The following is a 21,878-nucleotide window of genomic DNA, read 5'->3' as shown; positions in this document are numbered from 1 at the left end:
ACCTCATCCATCATGGGTTGATCTGGATCATATGCATCTCCTTCATAGGAGGCTTCTTGAGTGCTACCAACTGCAGCCTATAATCCAGTCAAATACTGAGAGATCATGTTGATCTGTTGGGTTAGGATCTTATTCTTTGCCAATATGACATTTAGAGAGTCAACTTCCAGGACTCCTCTCATCTGAGCTACCCCATTGCTTATAGGGTTCCTCTCAGAAGTGTACATGAACTAGTTGTTAGCAATCATGTCAATGAGTTCTTGTGCCTCTTCAGGCGTTTTCTTTAAGTGGAGTGATCCACCAGCAGAGTGGTCTAAAGCCATCTTGGATAATTTAGAGAGACCATCATAGAAGATATCTAACATGGTCTAGTCTGAAATCATGTTAGGAGGACACTTTCTGATTAATTGCTTATACCTCTCCCAGACCTCATAGAGGGATTCACCCTCTTTCTGCCTGAAGGTCTGAACTTCCACCCTGAGCTTGCTCAGCTTCTGAAGTGGAAAGAACTTGGTGAAGAATGCATTGATCACTTTTTTCCAAGAGTCTATACTTTTCTTAGGCTGAGAATCAAACCATAACCTAGCTCTGTCCCTTACAACAAAAGAAAAAAGAATAAGCTTGTAAATTTCAGGATCCACTCCATTAGTTTTGACAGTATCATAGACCTGCAAGAAATCAAAGATGAATCTGTTGGGATCTTCCTGTGGAAGTCCATGAAACTGGCAGTTCTGTTGAACTAAAGTGACCAGTTGAGACTTCAGCTCAAAGTTATTTGTACCAATTGTAGGTATAGAGATGCTTCTTCCATAGAAGTTAGAAGTGGGTGCAGTGAAGTCACCTAGGACCTTTCTTACGTCTCCTCCACCATTAGGATTGGGTGCCATGTTTGTATTTTAGCTTCTTGTTCGAAAAGCTCTATAAAGTTACCTCCGGAGTGCTGTGCTCTTACTTGTTGTAAACTCCTCATTAGAGTCCTCTCAAGTTCAAGGTTAGGATCAAAGAGAGGTTCTTTATCTCTGTTCCTGCTCATAAACAAGAAGGAAGAATACAAGAAGAAAAGAAGAAAATGATTCTCTATGTCAGAGTATAGAGGTCCTTTGAGAGAGTTAGAAGAGAAGAAAAGAAAGATATCTTTTAAGTTAAAAGAGTTTTCGAAAAAAATAAATAGAAAAGGAAAAAGAAGATTTTTGAAAATAGAAGAGAGAGAAAGAGGTAAGAATTTTTGAAAAAGGAGAGAGAGAAAGAAGTGAAAAAGTTTTCAAAAAAATAAGAGAGAGAAAGATGAATTAAAGAGATACCAAACTTTCAAAATTAAAATAAGATAAAACAAGTAACTAACCAACTAACAAGAATTGAAAACAAATTAAAAGATTTGATTTTGAAATTTAATTTTAAAAGAAGGTAAAGATTTGAAATTTAAAAGTTTTAAAATTAAAAAGAAGATAAGATAGTAAAGACTTAAAACAAGAAGATATGATAGAGAATTGAAAAATTTGCAAAAAATAAGATTTGAAATTTGAATTTTCAAATTTTAAATTTTGAAATTGAATTTAAAATTTGAAATTAAAGTAAGATAAGATAGGATTTTTGAAATTTAAAGAAAGATAGAAAGATAAGATAAAGATTTGAAAAGACGGGATTTGAAATTCAAAATTTAAACTTTACTAATAAGAAAACACCAAACTTAAAATTTTTAAAACAAGATAGGAAAAGTTAGTCAAGATTTTTGAAAAAATTAAAGAAAGATAAAAGAAATTTTTTTATTTTCGAATTTTAAGGAAAAAGAAAAACAACTAAGAGACACCAAACATAACAATTTTAAAATCAAAGGACACTAATTTTCGAAAATTAAAGGAAAAACACCAAAAAAGACACCAAACTTAAAATTTTTGAAATCAAACAAGAAAAATTACCAAGAACAATTCGAATACTAAGATGAACACTTAAAGACAATTTCAAAAATTTAAATAAAAGATGAACACAAGAAGGGACACCAAACTTAAAAATTGACATAAGACTCAAACAAAGAAAAAGATTACTAAAGAAAAGAAAAGGTTTTTTTTTTTGAATTTTTTTTGAAAAAGAATAAGAAGCAGGAAAGACTCAAAACAAGAAAATCAAAAGAAAATAAATGGTCAAAAAGAGATAAAGGTTTTGAAAAAGTTTTTGAAAAAGAAAACAAGAAACACAAGTAGAAGAGCAATAAAACCTCAAAAAGTACCTAATCTAAGCAACAAGATAGTCCAGTAGTTTGTCAAACTCAAAACAATACCTGGTAACGGTGCCAAAATCTTGGTGCATGAAATTGAACTCCGCACAACTAAACCGGTAAGTGCACTGGGTCGTCCAAGTAATACCTCAGGTGAGTGAAGGTCGAATCCCACGGAGATTGTCGGATTGAGCAAGTAATGGCTATCTTGTAAATCTTAGTCAGGTGATTAGAAAAGATGGTTGTTTGTTAAGAAGCATAAATGAAAAGTAAAGAACGAAATACCAGATTAGTGTAAAAGTAATGATGTTTAATAAGTTAAGGCTTCAGAGATGCATATTCTTTCTGGATTTACCTTTCTTACTGTCTACTTCAACAACGAACGATTCATTCAATGGCAGCCGTAATTGACTAACTCATGTAGCATCCTTATCAAGCTAGTCTCTTCTAAACTATAGCAGTCCACTATATCCGAGCAACTCATGTAGCATCCTCATCAAGTTAACTCATGGCTTCCCACCATAGTCGAAGGTGAAGACCTAAGCAATCCACTCCTCTTTACAATCCTACTCAAAATGCTATAGACAAGGTCGGATATTCCAGATCAGGGAACACTGCTTCTCATGCTATAGCCTTAATGCCACAGAAACCTTAATAACCCATGGTCAACAGGATTATATGTCACATATCTAAAGTCGTCGAGGCACGCTCTTGGAATCAGTAGTGCATCCTCTAGCTTGTGGTTCAATGCTATCCGGGCAGGACTCACACGGAACGCATGAAGAACAAGGATGGTTGTCACGGGTCATCCTCAATTCATGAGATGAAGAACGAAAATGCACAACTGAATAGAATCAGACGTGTATCAAAATAGAACAGTAATATTATTAATCCATGAGAATCAGCAGAGCTCCAAACCCTAACTTAGGAGGTTTAGTTGCTCATGCTTTTCAGAAAGTAAAACGTGAAAATGTAAAGATGAGGTAGAAAATCCTAAACATGGGTGATCTTCTCCTTTAAATACTAATCTAATGATTAAGAAGTACAAAAAGTATGACAGACTAGACTAGAAGTGCGAAAATCTATCCTTGGACCCACTTTGGTTGAGTACTTAGGCTGAGCTTGGCGTCCAACCTTGAGGAATGGGCGTTGAATGCCCATTAGGAGGTGCTTGGTGCTGCCTTGTGTCTTGGTGGGCAATGAACGCCCCAAAGGGGGTGGTTATTCGGCGTTCAACGCAGGCTTGTCTCCTTGGGACGTTGAACGCTAACCAGGGGGTAGCTCTTTGGCATTCAATGCTCAGTATGGGCAGGCTCCTTTAAAGAAAAGTATAGACCATTATATATTGCTAGAAAGATCTAAAAGTTATCTTTCCAACGCTGCTGAGAACACATCATTTGGACCTCTGTTGATCTAGAAATGCTTGTTTGAGTGCATGGAGGTAAGGTTCTGACAGCATCTGCTATGCTTTCCTTGCTTCTGAATCAGACTTTGCCAAAGCACATCAATTTCAGCCAGAAATTACCTAAAATCATCATAAAACAAAACAACTCAATGTAGAATCCAAAAATATAAATTTTTCACTAAAACCTATGAAAATATAATGAAACTTAAACAAAACATAACTAAAATAATATGAAAATGATGTCAAAAAGTGTATAAAACATCCGCTCATCACCGCAACCACAGCTCCAAACAACTTTCGTAGCAACTTTAATCGCGACATGCAATACCCATAACTCAACCCTACGTTACCAAAACCTCATAATCTTTAACAAACTTATAACAAAACACTCTTACATTAGCGATGGGGGTTTCAAGGCAAGAAGAACTTACTATGGCTAAAGAGAAATAAGACAACAAAGCTGCAATAGCTCCGGTTATGTTTTCCAATGACTAGAACGACAACAAGGAGCCCGACAATGACGAAGCAACAACAATAGTCACAGATCAACTCCTTCCACAGCTTTTTCACACATTCAGCAGTGACGGCTTCCTCTAATAACCGCCCAAGTAGTAACAACAATGACGAAAATAATGGCAGCGGTGGCATCACAGTGACTACCCACTACCATCGCATTTCTTTTATCTTTGTGGGCTATCTCCCTCTTGGCACGTCCCAACGGCGACGAAGGCACAATGGCGACACGAGCTTTGGCGATGGTGGCTTGGTAGCGAGACCTCCCTCCTGCGATGGTGGCCTAGCTCCAATGACGATGGTGCATGGCAGGACATCGTCCTTCTCCTCCTCCCTTGCGGGTCTTTGTTGAACTCCTTACTAGTTCTCGCTCTTCTCGATGGCAACACAAATGACGATGACAGCAGTGACAGATTCACATCGGTGGAATGAGTTGGACAGCAGCTAGGCGCGACACCTCCCTTTCTCTCTTCTTCTGCGTGGGTGTGTTGTGTTGTTGTGTGTGTGCCGTGGGTGTGAGGGATGAGGTGAGTGACGGCTAGGGTTTGTGAGAGAGTGTGAGTGTGTTGTGTTAGGATTAGGGGTAGTGTAAATTAGGGTTTGTTTTGGGGGGGGTTTGGGGTTTGGTAGAGTTAAGAATTTTAATAAAAATAAAAGGGTAGAGTAATAATTTAAAACCAAATTAAATACAAAATAATTATCTTTGAAATAACATTTAATTATCAACTTGTAAATTATTTTCAAATAAATACTAATTCAATGAAAATTGGAGATAATCAAATTAATTCTCCTTTATTTATAAAATAAGGTTCAAAGTCTAAATATTCAAAATATAGCATACAAAAGTCTCATTATCTTTCAATTACTAAAGCTTCAAATCATAAATAAGAAAATATCTAATTATTATGAAATTATATGCGTACTAATTGATTTAAAACTCAAAACCTCATAACTTAGCTTTAACCACCTTTTAATAAGATAATTTTTTGAAAGTATAAATCATAAATAAATATCAATAAATCTTAGTTAGCTCCATGGTTCTAAAAAATGGACCGGACCAACCGGTTCAATCGGGTTAACCAGAAACCAGTCACTTAGCCGGTCTGGTTGACACCTAAAACCGTTCTGTAAAAAATCGGTGAAAAAATCGGTCGAACCGGTGAACCGGCCGGGTTTTTAAAGGTTCCAGTTTTTTATTGTTGCTTGAAACGGCGTCATTTTTGACATAGACAAAAAAAAAGAGAAAACACATACGGTCAGTACAGAAGGCTCCCTTTCCCTTCACTTTCACAATTCACACAACCTGACCCCAATCTGAGAACTCAGATAAGAGCAACCCCCACCAACAGCTGTTTCTCACCGACTCACCCTCTTCTCCTCATCGTGAAACATCGCCATCGCTCGCGGCGCCCACTTTACCGTCGCACATCGGTCATCTTGTCGTCTTGCCTCTTCGTCTCTGTCGTCAGCTCGCCGCCCAAATCGCCTCTCTGCTCGCCTCTCCGTTCTCCGCGGCGAGTGTCCCTGCATGCTTCTTAAATGTCGTCGGCGATAAACTCCTCGACTCTAACCCTCAATTAGTAGCAGTAGCCAGCAAGTTTACAGCTCCCCAGATCTGAGATCCAGTGTTATCACGGCATCCAGATCTGAGATCTACCTCTCCTTCTTGTTCACCCACTACTCTATTGATCTGTTTGCCAGGTACTGGTTTCTGCTCATCTGCTTGTTTATTTTTTTTAATGCAGAGTTCAATTTTTGAATTCCTGCTATTGTCAGTATGAGAAATCTTTTCTTTCTTGCTGTTGTGGAAATTAGAATTCCTGGAGCTGAGCTAGCATGAGCTTTTGTGGAATCTTGATCTGGAAGAAGCGTTAGAAGCATGCGTTTTTCACTTTTTTGTAATTTCAGAGCAATTCTCGTTGTATCTGAGTGTTTGTGGTGGTTCTTGAAGTCTGCAGTATTGAATCTTGGATTTGGTTACTTTTGGAGGAAATGTTAGAGCTCAAGGGCATCCCTACATAAGCTTGGAAAGAAGAACATTTTTTTCTGCATTTTGTGTCTTGAGACTTGTTTTGATGATGTTCCGTATCAACATTTGAGAGACAACTTGTATGCGATGAGACTGTCTATTGCTAAGATGACTCTTCTAAAACCAAATTCCTGGCCTTTTAATTAAACCGGTTCAACCACGGTTCGACCCCAATTAACCATTGAATCACTGAACCAGTTACTCGGTCGGTTCAATGACCAATCCGGTTTTTGCAACCTTGGTTAGCTCATAATTTAATTTCTAAAATCAGGAGTCTTACAGAAGATTACAACTTTTATTTGAATTAACTAAGAATAAAAATATAAATAACAACTAAGATTAGAATTGTTACCTTTTATTGATCCAATATGAAATTCCAGACATGGATGTACTTATCTCTAAGATCTTCTTATAGCAATATGAGGAACCACTTCCAATGTTCCTTTGTGTCACTATAAATCACAGGATATGCAATCACAAAAAAGTGATTATTAGCATCTTGACAAATGGTGCATAGTAGTTGGTCTCCGAAATATCCCTTTAAGAAACAACCATCAAGACCATTTCACTTTCTATAACCAACCTTAAATTCTCTTTTACACACATCGAGGCATATATGTAGTTTGTCAAACAACAGGAAGATTGGGGTATTGGAGTCACATCCAATAAGGCTCTGCTTCTCGAATTACTCTTCAACAATTCATGTAAGTAGTCTCACAGCTTACTGTATTAGACACTTTCATTACCAACTACACGATCTTTTGCCTCTTTAAGAGTTTTGTAAATCATCTTACCATTCACCACTACATTGTAATCAATTTCTATGTGGTCATAAGCCTTATTGAGTGTCATGTGGGGTTGGATTTGTAGCCTCTGTTCCAGCTTATTTACAACCCACTTCTGATCCGCCATGTTACTCTTGAATTCTCTTTCACATGTGTGATTAGGAATGTACGTTTTGATTTGATAGCTTCTGACTGAGAATTCCAAGAGCATTATATGAGCCAGGGACAAAGTGGACTCTTTGAAGCCTCGTTAGTATCTGTAACACAAGTAATAACGCTCTCCCATTACTTTCATTGGTAGCTTCTATATTATTAGCACTACTCACACCAGGTTGCTTCTTCTTATCCCCAACTCCAATTGCATCTTCTTCATGATTGTTAACATATCCAATAGCAGCTTCTTCGTCATTATTATCATCACCGATGGTAGCTTTTTCGTCATTGTTATCTTCTTTATCATTGTACTCATTGGTAGCTTCTTCTTTCTTCTTCTTCTCTTCCTAGGCTTCTTTACCTTTTCCACCCCATGTTCTCAGTCACATGTAACTCTTCTCTGATTACTCTTAATGTATCTAATCCTTCTCTCTTCATAAATCACATGATCTTTCAATGCATTCTTGAATGACTCAAAGGCTGCAAACTCCATTCCTAACTGAAACCAGACCTTACCAAATTTGGCCTCCTCATTGAATTGTGGCCATTCATATTTGTCACGTTCATCCTCTAAGCTCTCTGGTGTTAACAATGTTTCAGACTCTTCATCAAAGATAGGGTCCTCCTCTTTTTTCTCATGCCCTTCATTATCTTTATTTTCTTCGTCATTATGTGTGCCACCCGAAATTTGATCCACCTACTTCGGGCTCAATAGTTTTTAGCTCTCCAGAATTGGGCATGGCAATTTTTGTTGCTACACATTTGGACCTTGCATCAATAAGTTTAGGCATGACAACTTTTAGTGCTCTAGAATTGGGCTTTATAGTCCTTGGTGTTGCACATTTTGGCACCATAGATTCTGACCCGCCCCAATAGGTCATATCAAAATTTTCTCTTCTAATATTGTTGGGTCTACTGGAACTTTCTTCAACATAAGCTTTTTTTGTTTGCTTTGGATCCCTTTTTTTTGCTGCGAGTCTTTACCTTCTTTTTAGACAACAACTTTCTCTCTGTTTTCTTTTACATCTTCCTTTTCTCAATTATACAATCTTCTTTACTTTCATCCTCTATTTCTGGTGGAAGTGGTTTATATGGCTTGTCCTCTGTGCTATCATACCCGTAATCACTAGAGTCATTATTACCTTCATCTATATCAATCTTAAACTCAAATTTTGAGTGATACAATAGAGTGTCCATTATTGGATGATCAAAGTATAAGTGAAATTTCTCAGTTTTCTTATTCTTTTGTTTATTCTTTTGTAGCTCATTTATATCCTTATCTCCATTAATTGGGTGTAATTCGGACTCAAAGTCAGAAGTAGCAGGATCAAATCAATATATTATCTTATAATCACTGTATTCCTAATCTTTTGAAAAGAGTTTGTCAAAGAAGTAAATATGGTCAATATCTATCTTCGGGAACCTCTCAACCTTCCCATCAATGAATAACATCACATGTTTGTTATTCCTTACAATATGGTCTCCACGTTGGAATACAAGAGCCACCATATCCTCCATCAAGAATGAGACTTTTCAATAAAGAAAAAGTTTAATAAAGTCCAAACAAGAAGCAACAAAGGAAAACAAACACAATTTTCACTTTTATAAACTATTTTGTTGATTAACTACTCTAAGAAGAAAAAAAATCCTAATCAATCCCGATGAAGATAACATGTTATAGAATAACAACAGAGAATTAAGCTTTATCTATGGAGGCATAATAAACACTAATCAAACAAATATACTACGCAAACGTATAATAAACACCTTGTAAATGCTAAATGTATTTTGAAGTGATCAAAAGATTCTCTATTTCACTAGATTACCTTGGCCAAGATGAGTAAAACGTGGTTACCAACCAAGCGCTCCCCCTGTTCTACTCCTCTACATCACCGATAATGGTTCAACCAACAAATGTCATGTTTATTGATGGGAGAGTAATGACGAATGGGAATTGGGTCAAAATGGGTGTTGGGAGTGATGTAGGAGATGATGTAGAAGATGTTGAAAAGAGTTAGGGCAATTTTCTATAAAAAGAAGAGACTTTATGTAAGGCCCGAAAAAATATTAACAAGTTAACCATATAATTAAAATTGAGTTAAGAGAGTTTAAATCGCTCAATCTGGGTTAAAAATTTAAATTTTATAATTTAAAAATTTATAGATAAAATTTGAACTCAGAAAATTATTTGAAACACGAAAATATAATTATTTAGGAAAAAATGCGTACCAGCGTTATAATTAATTATACACACTTAGGACTTTCTGGTACTACGTATTAGAAAAATAAAAGTGTAAAAATAACCAGAAAAATGTTTAGAATACAAATCGGAACACTTATATTTAAAAATTTGTCCCTAAATAGGGCCAACGGGCGAAAGGACAAAAATGTCCTTTGCTTATGAGAGCCACAAACATGACCCGATTCCAATTTCAATTCATTTCACCCTTGAAAGAGAGAGAGAACACAAGATTGAGAGGATAAGAGAGAGAACCCAACCCTAATTTCATGATTCACCATCTCATTCAAATCTGATTTTCTCACAAATCGGAGCTCCAATCGACAATCCATTTATAGCTACGCATTGCTCTCAACTTTCTTTACGTTTCTATACTACTTTTGCAGTGAGTAATTATGAGAATCCTACTTCATTTGTCTATTTCTTGCTAATTTTTTGTTTTTGGATATGTGGTTGTTGACATTGGTGGTTTTGATGTTTTAGGAGATGCTCAAACTCAATTTCTAGCGGGGTTTTGACCCATGTTTGTATGGGATGAAGCTTGGACATTGGGGATTGAATTGGTCGGAGAGGGACTCAAGAGATTGGAACTGCCATCAATGAAGATATGGGTTTTAGTTTCGGATAATCACTATATAATGTTATGTAAAACCCTTGGTTAGTTGACTTTAAGATATTGATGAATTGGTGTTGTTGATAACAATGGCTTAGTATGAATATATGACATTGGATGATTGTTAAATGTTGAATGAAAATGGCTGAAGGTCTTGATTTAGTGAGTTTCTAATGCTTGATATGTGTGTGTGTGTGTGAGTGTGTGTGTCGAATGTGAATATTGGGATGGTATAATTGTTGATAGTATGTTTGCCAATTATTAAGAATGACACTTGTGATGGTCATTGGTTTAATTTGTTGAAAATAATATTGGTGAAGGCTAATTGCCTAAGTTGTTGGAAATGTACTTTGGTAATGGATGTGTGAACATGTATGTGAGTAATTATTGTTGATTATTGGAAAAATTGTGAGTTTGGTTGAAAAAAAGTTACAATTTAAGTGAAAAATTTAGTGTTTGATGAGTTATTGGGTGTAAAAGATGAATGTGTTTTAGGCTTTGGACTTGGTTGAGGCTATTGGGTAATGTTTTCAACAAGAAAAGGGTTTTTGAGTAGTGTGAATTTTGAGTATTACAGAAAATGTGTAATTTGAAAATTTTGGTCAACTTTGGAAGGTCATAAATTGGCGCTTAAAACTTGAAAATAAATGAAATTGATCTTGAATTAAAATTAGGAATGTCTACTTTAAGTCCATCAAAGAACGGAGGAAAAAACTATTTTTTGATAAAAAATTATGAAAGTTTGAAAATTGATTTTTAGAACTGAATTATACAGGTTTTGTAGCAAGGAGACCCGAACCTGGTTCCCTGTGTAGCACAAGCCATGCGTACACATCGTGTTGGGACCAAACCAGATTCCCTGCGTATGCACGATACCCAATTCTTGTGAGACCCGTTTCAAGTTTCGTGCGTAGGCGCAAGCCATGCATATGCATCATTCCCTATTTTTGCTGAAAATGCTGATTTGAATTGTTAATCCTTTTTCGGCGAGCTTGTAACCACCTGTAACCTTTGTATGGAGTCTGAGAACAATTTTTTTTAAGCTTTGAATATATTGGGGTGAGTATAATGGATTGAACTAGGTAATTATTGGATGAAAAATTGTTAAATGTGTTATACATGTTGTGGGGATAGTCATTCGTCCCATCCACAGTGAGGACGGTGGCTTGGTCTTGCTCACGGATTGATAAATTATAATTTACTAAGTCGATTAAGATTTTGAATCATGAATGAATATGGTTATAACTATGATATGATAACTGAATTGGCAAGGACGTGCGTTTCATTCTGCTTGCATTATTGATGAGGCACCTATGCCTGACAAAGATGGTAGTTCATCCCGCTTGTTCAGTGTTGTGCTATGGATGTGGGGATGGTGGTTTTGTCCAATCCACATTCTCTCTGATTGCAAGGTAAGAAGGTACTTTCTTTTGAGAAAGATGGCACTCTCCGTTGTTTTATGTGGCATGTCCTATACCTCCAAGAGAAGGCAAGACGGGATTTTCCTTTGATTTATATGGTACCTTGATTATATTTCTCATGCGGATGCGGAACAGAGAAACAAAGTTCAAGTTAGCCACTGGATGTGTTGGGTTTAGCAACATAACCAACAAGTGAGCTTACGGCCAATAGGACATGCATGCATCATGTGCATTTGTTTGTAATATCTTGGGTGTGCATAATTGTTCTGGTTTGATTTTTGATATCCTATTAATTACTATTTATGCTATTTATGGTAATTACTCTCTAAGTGTGATTGCTTTGTATTGATCATTGTTTATGTTTAATTTCATTAATGAGACTTGGGACTAGAATTGATTATGACGACGGTTGAAAATGGATGAGACTTATGGTAGTTTAAATTACCCTTATTTTAGCAGGTTGACCTTGTATGGATTAATTAAGACCCTAGGCTTGAATTATTGTGAAGTTGGAGATCAAGATTGTTTAAAGGGTTCATATTTCCTTATGTAGTTTTTATTTGGAACTGTTACTCTATTGAGAACCTTCGGATTCTCACCCGTTATTGCTATTCTATTTTTCAGATATAGGATGCAACGCACCTCGCTGAGTGTGTGGAAGTTTCAGGTGACGAAGCGAAGAGATTTTCTTTTGGGGAGTTTTATTTTTATGTATAAATATTTTCTCTCCCTTTTGGAAGTATATTGGGTATGACTTTAATTTGTACTTAGATGCTTTTTATTGGAGAGATAGATGTATATTTTGTACTTTCTCTAATGATGTATATTTCTAACCGGCCTTTTCTTCGTGGGTCGAGACTAGTAACTATTATGTATATATATTATTATGTATGGTCACATTGAATTCATGATATATTCTACTTTTGTATATAACGCTTGTCGCTTTAACGTGTTCGTGTATGATTAACGATTTTTTGTTGTTTATTTTCTTCACAGGCTCCTAGTTATGATATTATTCTTCTATAATTATGTATGTATATCTCTTCTAACTGTCATAGTACCTCACCACCATTGATTTACGACTTGAGCATAAAGCTCTATGTGGTAGGGTGTTACACTTTGAGTTTTTAGGTCTTTTCGTGTGTCGTGGTGTGAAGTAGGAAAGGAATCAACAAGACAATATTTCCTCATATCCAAGACGTTGCATTTTGTACCTAACAAAATGACATCCTTCACTTTGTTAGCACAGGGATTGATCTGTCCACATCTCTTTTCGTGGCACTTAATGGCCACGTGTGAGACTTAACGATATACATCAGTAGTAGACGTTAGGGGCAAGCGGACAAGGACTGTATTGGCTAACGACATCTAACGTTGGGGAGATTTGTGTATTTTAAATTTTTAGGGACTAAAGTATTCGTTCCAAAATTTTCCAAGGACTGAGTTGGGGTATTCCTCATAAATTTATAAAACTTTATTTTTAAAAATTAAATTTAACAAATATTATATTATGTTTATATCAAATAAATTATTTTTAAATAAATAACACCATGTAATATAAAAACATTAATTGAAGTAAAAATATAATTTTCATTTATAATTTAACCCGAAAATGTAAATTTAAAATTTAAAATACAATTTTGGGTTTAGTCGGGTTGACTCGAAGTATGATTCAAACCCAATTCAAAAACCACATCAGGTTAAAATGACAAATTTAAACTCGATAAAATATGTTTTGAGTTTAGATCCAATCTTAAACACCCTTAGTTTATATATTCCACCCAAACTTGAGCATTATTTAGGTTGTGGTTCAAAAAGGTGAGGTTTTATCGAGTTTAAGATTGAGTTAAAGTCTTAAAAATAGATCTAGTAAATATTTAGAATTGAGACTGAAAATTCTCGACTTATATATTTATAGGGGAGTACGTGGTCCGGTCTGTCCCAAAGAATAACTTAGGTCCAAATAATTTTGGTAAATTTTGGCCTGATTTAAGAGTGATCTGATCATCTGAAAAAAAAATCCTATCCAGTCAAACTATTCAACTGCATTTTGGCTAGAGTTCGGTCATCTGTTCCTCTCCAATTGAGGGAGTAGAGACTAGAGAGTAATTAACCAGGATTTAAAAAATTCAAACGATCATCAAACCAATGAAATTAAAAATTTAAAGATTTAAAGGTTCAATCGAGATTCAATCAAAGATAAATAAAATATAATATAATATGAAGGTTGTAGTAGGCTTAGAGATGGGGGTTGAATCTATGCCTTTCTTTTAAGTTATTAAAATAACCCTTTAAAGCAAACTTTTAATTCTGATTCTATTTGAACTCAGCAGCGGAAGATTTATGAGACAATTTATTTTTGTCTCATGAATATCAGAAAACAGAATAGAGCAGGGAAGAGAGAAGTTGACATCATCATGTATCCTGGTTCAATTGCCTTGTGCAATGCAACCTATATTCAGTCTCCACCACAACAGTGGTGGAATTTCCACTGTAGTTAAAGTATTACATACACCAATTCCACAGGATTGACACAATCCTTTCACACTCAAGTTCTAACTTAACTTGACTTTGGCTATGCTAATACCTAACTCTTCCTCTTAGTGCTAACCCAACTAAGAAAGGGATACCTCATTGGTACAAGATACAAGACACTTAACCTAAAGAAATATGAAATAACTCGAGGCTTTTCTCTCAAGTGTATCACTCAGCCTTTTTCCACTCATTGGCTTTTACTTGAGATCTCTCATTATGCCTTTTCACTCAAGAAATTACAGAAAGATAAACATTAAAAAGTAAATTATAATCTGTAAAACATGAAGGAGATTGACTCATCAACAACTTCTTTGCTACGTGATAAACCAGATTTGCATGTCTCTAATTCAGTTCTTCATTTTTTACGGAATGCTTCTTTGAAAGAGAGTACTGTCCAATTAGATGAACTTCTTCAGAGAGTTTCTTCACAGAACAAAACCTCAATACGTTGGGTTATCTCTCCTTGCTTCTAAATGATAAAAAATCTTCTTTTATCTCCTTGCATGTTGTTGGGTTCCTCTTCCTAGGTTGACTTCTTGAGCTTTATGCTTCACCAACCTACTGACTCACTTTTTCTCATTAATCCTCATAATAGAAACTTTGGTTCTGACCTTCTCTTGTTAACCAAAAAACCACAGGAAAGTAGAAAATAGATATCCTCAATGGTAAGCTCAGATCTTGGCCATTGAGAAGCTACTTGGTCCCCAAGACATGCTTGTGGCCATAGATGCACATCAGTGGGAGCAGAGATCATCTTTCCCATGTATCTTAGAATGGATAGGCAGAACGTTAAAGATGAAGAGAAGAAGATATAATGCATGTATAAGGAAATGGGTTACCTTTTAGCTCTGTTTTAGCTTGATGTGGTTTAAAATGGTTGATTAGACTTCTGCCTTTCAAGCTTAATCTTTCTCTTTCTTTCTTCTTTAGTGAACATCTTAGGGAAGAAGCTCTCTCTTACTTCTCTGCTCTCTGACTGAGACAGAAAAAAGTGAACGTTGCTATGAAAGAAGCAACTTGGATGGATTTGCTTGCTAACGGGTTTGGATCAGATACCCATTAAGCAACCCGTTTAATTTCTTTGGCTTTGTTTCCTTTTGGGCTTTGTTTGTATTATCAGCCCACTAGTATGATTTCATTTGTTTTATATTGGGCTGCTATAACAATAATATTTGGCCTGCAACACTCAACCAAAAACAATTAAAATTAGTTAGATGATTTCCCAAAAATAATGTTTGTCATCATTAATTAATTTAGTTAATTTCTTAACTCAACAATCTCCCCCTTGATGACAAACATAATTAAAACAATGATCAAAGAAAAAAAAATTATTTAAGTTAAGAAACTTCCTTTTGAATGATGTTACTTGCTTTTATGTTGCTCCCCCTTTCTTTTTCAAATTTAGCTCCCCCTGGATTTATGCTCTTCTCTTCTTCCCTGTTTGCATTTACTTATAGAGAGCACTATAAAGAGCTACACAAAATTATTTTTACTAAGGGAGTTTATATAACCAACACTAAAAATCTAGCCCAATACTGAACATGTTATGTCAGCAATAAAATTAAAGCATCAAGATTAATCAAGGGCAAACCAACAACCTATAAAAGCAAGTTCCAATTGTCAAGTCAATACATTTCCTGCAGTAGCACAGTTGCAAATCAAAATTTATATGCTCAAAACTATCAGCAGCAATTAACCAAAATTCACAAAAAATTAGTAGCAGCAATAAATTCAGCATTCTGCAGTTATTACTCCCCCTTTTGTCATCAAAGGTAGAGCATAAGCAAGATCAAATAACAAACAGCACCATAAGTCCTGCAAGAAGGTGTTAGAGCACAGTCCAAAATATCAAATAAATTAAAAGTAAGTGCAGGAGTAGTTAGAGTATTACAGTCATCCAAGACAACAAAAACTAGTTCAAAAGTAACAAGAGAAATAGTTTTCATGAGACAAAAAGAGAGCAAGCAGCAGCAGTTTCATGAGACAAATCTAGGCATCTGAACCATTCCCCTCCGAATCAGCTTCCTCATCAGCATCAGTGGCAGGATCTTCATCTTGTTGAAGATTATCAATGAACTTCATAAAAACAGTCACTCTGTCCCTTGATTTCCAGAGAAAATTCTCATGCTTGCTTGCTAGCTTCCTTTGTTCCTTACTCATGGCAAGCATATGGTTAGATTGATAGACAAACTCCTGGACTACATCTTTGACAAAATTTATCAGAGCAGATTTTTGTCCAGTGGAGATGGAAGTGCCCTCGGGGGAAGGAGGAGGAGATTTCTCAGGAATGAACTCATCATCATCATCATCTAGAACCACTCTCTCAGATCGAGTAGGTCCTTTTTACTGTTTCACTGCACCACCTCCCTTTAGATATGAATGTCTATTTTTATAATCCTCATTGGACAAATCAACACCAAAATGCTCAAAAATACAAGTTAGAAACATGCCATAAGGAAGTGCTTTGTCTTTCTCATTTCTAACAGAGTCAAACATGTATCTAACCATCAAATAAGTAAATGAAATTTATGTTTTGGTGAGCATGGCATATAAAATAAGAGTGTCGGTGTAAGAAACCCTTTGATATGAACCACTTTGAAGAAGTATGATGTGGTTGACAATTTGGTGCAACTGAGCACGTTCATATCCTAGGACTTTGTGAGTGAGTGTAATACCATCAATCAAGAAAATATGTTCACAAATGTGAGCCAATGCATTATTGTAAGAAATACCAACTCCTTCATCCCACTTAACAGAAGTATAAACACAAGGCCCAACATCAGTATACTTCAATGAATCACTGATTGTTTCATTATTCAACACAATGTCTTGGCCTTTAACATAATAGTGAACAGTGCCCTCATGATATGTCATATTTGCATAAAACTCTTGGACAAATAGAGGATAAACAGGTTTTTGATGTTAAAGAGATTATTTCAGTCTAAAAATTCCAAATTTTCAATAAAAGGAAAACTTTTCTTTTTCAGGTTTGGCAAATCAGCAAGAAAAGAGGGACACAGGATACGATACCTAATAACACATTCATAAAAGTCATTATTCATGGTAGATCTAAATCTATGAGGGTTATAGTTGGAGTGGGATGTCATGAAATGAGATTTATGGGCAAAAGGATCAATGTCTGGTTCTCTAACAGATTTGAAAGGGAAACGATGTTTACCTCTTTGAGAACACAATGGAATAGACCTTGGCATAGGCTGAGTTAACTCAGGAACATGTTCTTCAGTAGCAGGGTGTTTGCCCTTAGATGAGCTAGGTTTCGAAGAACTGGGTTTTGAAGATGGTTCCTTTGGTGGTGGCGTCGGCTTGGCAGAGGCTGGAAATCTTGGTGTATTCTTGGTCCGTGCCATAGGATCATTTCGTAGAGGAGAGGTAGGAGGAGAAGGTGAAAGAGTGAAGGTTTGGTCTCTTGACCGAGTAAAGGGCCTAGGTTTTGCAGGAAGCTTTTGTATCTTTTCTCTAGAAGGCTTTTGTACAACAGTTTTCTTCCTCATTTGGGTGGTTTTTGGCTAAGAAGAGAGAGAAGTGATAAAGGTAGTGGAGGAAACCGAATAGTTTGAGGAGGAGTTATAGAGGGAGAGAAGGGATTATTGGTAACCGTACCAAAAAATTTTTCTAAAACCATGCAACTGCATCACCTTCTAATTTGACTTGAAATGACTTGACATCATAAAAGAAAGGAAGATTTGATTTTGTTCAACAAATTAAAAAAAAGAAATCAATTTGAAAATTTAAAACCCTTTTGGACTTAAACGAAAACAAAAAAGAAATCAAATAAAGTAAACAGGCCAACAAAGAAAATGAAACAAAACAAATGTAACATTTATATTGGGTCCAGAGGTGGTTTGGATTAAGGAAACAGATTGGACCTCTCATGTTCATATTTTTTAGGTTGGCCCATATATATCTGCAAGTGCATCAAGCTCAGAACACGCTGATTGAAGAGAACGTTCTTCACTTGTCCAGAATTGTCTCATACCTGTTTATGAGACAAAAGCTCCAACAAACACATCAGCAACTTTCAAATAATGAATCATAGCTTAAAATTCCTAGATTAGTCCTAAGCATGCAAAATTTGTCCTCAGCTAGTGGTTTAGTGAAAATATCAGCTAATTGTTCCTCTAATTTAACAAATTGAATGCTAATATCCCCATTTTGAACATGTTCTCTTATTGAGTGAAATTTCACTTCAATATGTTTAGTCCTAAAGTGCAAAACTGGATTTTTAGAAATATTAATGGCACTCATATTATCACACAACAAGGGAATATTTTTAGCATTTAATTTGTAATTGGCAAGCTGTATTTTTAACCATAAAAGATGAGAACAACAAGAAGAAGCAGCTATATACTCAGCCTCTGCAGTGGATAAAGCCCATGTTGGCTGCTTCTTACTTGACCATACATTCAAGGACTTTCCAAGGAAGCAACATAAGTCTAAAGTGCTCCTTCTATCAACTTTATCACCGGCAAAATCTGCATCACAATAACCAACTGCAGAAAAACCATCAATCTTAGAATACCAAAGACCAAAATTAGATGTGCCATGAACATATCTAATGATCCTCTTAACTGCAGAAAGATGAGACTCTTTTGGTTTAGATTGGAATCTTGAACACATTCCAACACTTTGCACAATATTGGGTCTAGAGGAAGTTAAGTACATGAGAGAACCAATCATTCCTCTATACCTAGTCTCATCTACATCTTTCTTAGTTTCTCCCTTATCTAATTTTGAATTAAGGTGCATAGGATTTCCCATGGGTTTGGCATTTTCCATACCAAATTTCTCAACTAGTTCTTTGGCATACTTCTCTTGATGAATGAAAATACCTTTTTCAGTTTGTTTAATCTGTAGCCCAAGGAAAAAATTAAGTTCACCCATCATACTCATGTCAAATTCACTTATCATGAGTTTTCCAAATTCAATACAAAGGGATTCATTGGCTGATCCAAAAATAATGTCATCAACATATATTTGGACTAGAATGAAAGAATCATTAGAGTTCTTGATAAATAGAGTAGTGTCTATGGTGCCTCTTTGAAAATCATTTTTCAAAAGAAAAGAGCTAAGTCTCTCATACCAAGCTCTAGGAGCTTGCCTCAAACCATAGAGAGCTTTTGATAATTTGAAAACATGGTTAGGAAGCTCTTTATTTTCAAAACCAGGTGGCTGTTCCACAAACACTTCTTTATCTATCACACCATTCAAAAATGCACATTTCATATTCATTTGATATAATTTAAAACCACAAAATGCAGCATAAGCTAAGAGAAGTCTTATGGCTTCCATTCGAGAAACAGGGGCAAAGGATTCATCAAATTCTATTCCTTCTTCTTGGTCATATCCTTGTGCCATTAGCCTTGCCTTGTTTCTTGCAATGCTACCATCCTCTCCTAGCTTATTCCGAAAAATCCTCTTAGTGTTTGTCACTTTCTTCCCATTCAGCCTTGGAACCAATGTCCACAGTTGATTCTTCTCAAATTCAAGAAGTTCATCTTCCATTGCCTTTACCCAAGAAGGGTCACTAAGGGCTTCTTTGACATGCTGAGGCTCCATTTGAGAGAGAAGGGCAATGTTTGTTTCTTCATTGGCCTTTCTAGTTGACGACTGAGTTCTAACTCCATGAGAGACGTCTCCAATGACAAATTCCTTAGGATAATTCTTCAGGAATCTCCATTCATGAGGTCTAGTGGACTTGGAGGCAGATCCAGTTACCAAGGGGTTCTGGGTACCTATTAAGCAACCCGTTTGATTTCTTTGGCTTTATTTCCTTTTGGGCTTTGTTTGTATTATCAGCCCACCAGTATGATTTTATTTGTTTTATATTGGGCTGCTATAACAATAATATTTGGCCTGCAACACTCAACCAAAAACAATTAAAATTAGTTAGATAATTGCCCAAAAATAATGTTTATCATCATTAATTAATTTAGTTAATTTCTTAACTCAACATAATAATATATTTATATATAAAATATATAATTTTTATAAAAAAAATTATGATTTATTATTTTAAATTAAATAATTAACTAGTATTAAATCCGTGCACGCGATGCACGGGCTTATATTTTAATTTGACATGTTAAATCAAAAATAATATTTTATAATCATAAATTTTTTGAATTTAGTATAATACTATTATCGTTATTATATAATAAACATACTGAATATATTGTTTTATCTTTATTCAAAGTAAAGTGCAAATAGAACCGTTTGAAGTCTATAATATTCTTGAACCATAAGGAAAGAGACTTGAAAAAATAAGAACATATATAACTGTAACAATAGCATGTTAGTTTTACACTAAACTTTATATCAAAAGGCTAATGAAAATTTATCGACAACTTAGTATTTTACTAACCTCACATATGATGTTGTGTTCCTTGTTACACATTTTATTTCAAGTTTGAAGGTATAGTTATAAATAAATTAGTTATATCTACAGTAAATATTTGTACAAAAGTGTAATCATAACATGTTATTAAAATGAAAATACTATTTTTCTTACCTAAATATTATTAAAAACTTCTTTGAACACGAATTTGTTGTTGATGACTTTGGATTGCCGTCTTTATCCAGAATTAGAACCTTGAGGCCACTACGATTCTTGCTTGACAAAGAACGTAAAGTTGTCCATGGATGAATACTGATTTTGGCAAGCAAAGCCCTACATGTGATAATGATTGACCCTGACTCTTGTTGATGGTCATTGCAAAGCACACTGTTAATGAAAATTATCTCTGTTAGAACTTAAATGGCAATCATAAATCTGAAGGGATCAAGTTCATTCTTGAAATATACACTTTGTCATTAATATTTCTGCCAATCACTACCGTCATTCCAATTACGTTGTTATCAAGTCGTTAACTATTAACCTTGTCCCGTTGCATAAACTTAAAGTCTTGTATATGTTTCACAGTAGCACTACACCGACTCCTGGCTTCAAAGTAAACTTGTGGTTGGGTAGTCCCAAACATTTGATATCATTTAGAACTCTAATGTGAACTACTCTTATTGTACATCTTTATTCTCATCAGCTTGACATGTTGTGTCAGAACTTAAATACTCATTTTTTATTTCCGGAAAGATTGTCAAGATGAAATAGTTTACCTTCTCGACACTCTCAAGCGTGGGTGTAAAAATTGTCCTACTCTGAAAATACCTATAATCTGTATATTTTGCAACAAATTTAGATATGCAAAGTCTACCAAATGAGAGAGAAAGTCACAGTAGTTATAATCAGTAGATTATTTGGTAACTTCTGACTCATCACTAACAGCAAAACCAATATTTTCATTTCCAACATCAAGTATCTAATTAGTAAATCTCTTCGTTTCACCATCATGTTGACCCGAATAAGATATTAGAAGCCTCATGTTCGTATGCATCTTAAGAACCTTACAGAACAATCACAGATGGGATGAGTTAATAGCTAATGACAATATATCGTGTCTACTTTCTTTCGGAATCACCGGAAGTGTCTGTCTGAAATCACCTCCTAAAACCACAACCTTACCACCAAATGGTTGACGTATCTTATATTAATCAGTAACTGACATAAGATCCCTAAACGTCCGATCAAGTGCTTCAAAGCACATTTTATTGAACATTGGAACTTCATCTCAAATTATTAAGCTATTTTGGATGAGCAGCTCAGCCTTCAAACTGCCATGCTTGATGTTGCAAGTATATTCATCAGTATTTATAATGGGTATTGGAAATCTAGAATGAGCCGTTCTACCACCAGGTAGGAGTAAAGATGCAATTCTACTGGATGCGACATTTAAAACAATCTTTCCTGTAGGCCAAAAAGCAGAAGAAAGTTCATTCCAAATAAATGTCTTACTACACCCACCATGCGCATAAACGAAGTAAAAACCACCAGAGTCTATAATGACGCATTGAGTATCTCATCAAATACTAACCTTTGTTCATGAGTTATCTTTTGTTCT

The 21,878-nt window shown here is 35.4% G+C and overlaps 1 non-coding gene across 1 annotated transcript; it reads left to right on the top strand.

The window, feature by feature from the left end:
- Positions 1 to 376: 376 nt before the first annotated feature.
- Positions 377 to 485, top strand: LOC127740903 (small nucleolar RNA R71). Its single transcript, XR_008001759.1, has one exon. It is a non-coding gene; the product is annotated as a small nucleolar RNA R71 (small nucleolar RNA).
- The last annotated feature ends 21,393 nt before the right edge of the window (positions 486 to 21,878 follow it).

Source organism: Arachis duranensis, chromosome 7, assembly GCF_000817695.3.
Source record: "Arachis duranensis cultivar V14167 chromosome 7, aradu.V14167.gnm2.J7QH, whole genome shotgun sequence".
In the NCBI taxonomy this organism is placed as follows: Eukaryota; Viridiplantae; Streptophyta; class Magnoliopsida; order Fabales; family Fabaceae; genus Arachis; species Arachis duranensis.
This window is presented reverse-complemented; position numbering and strand designations above follow the sequence as displayed.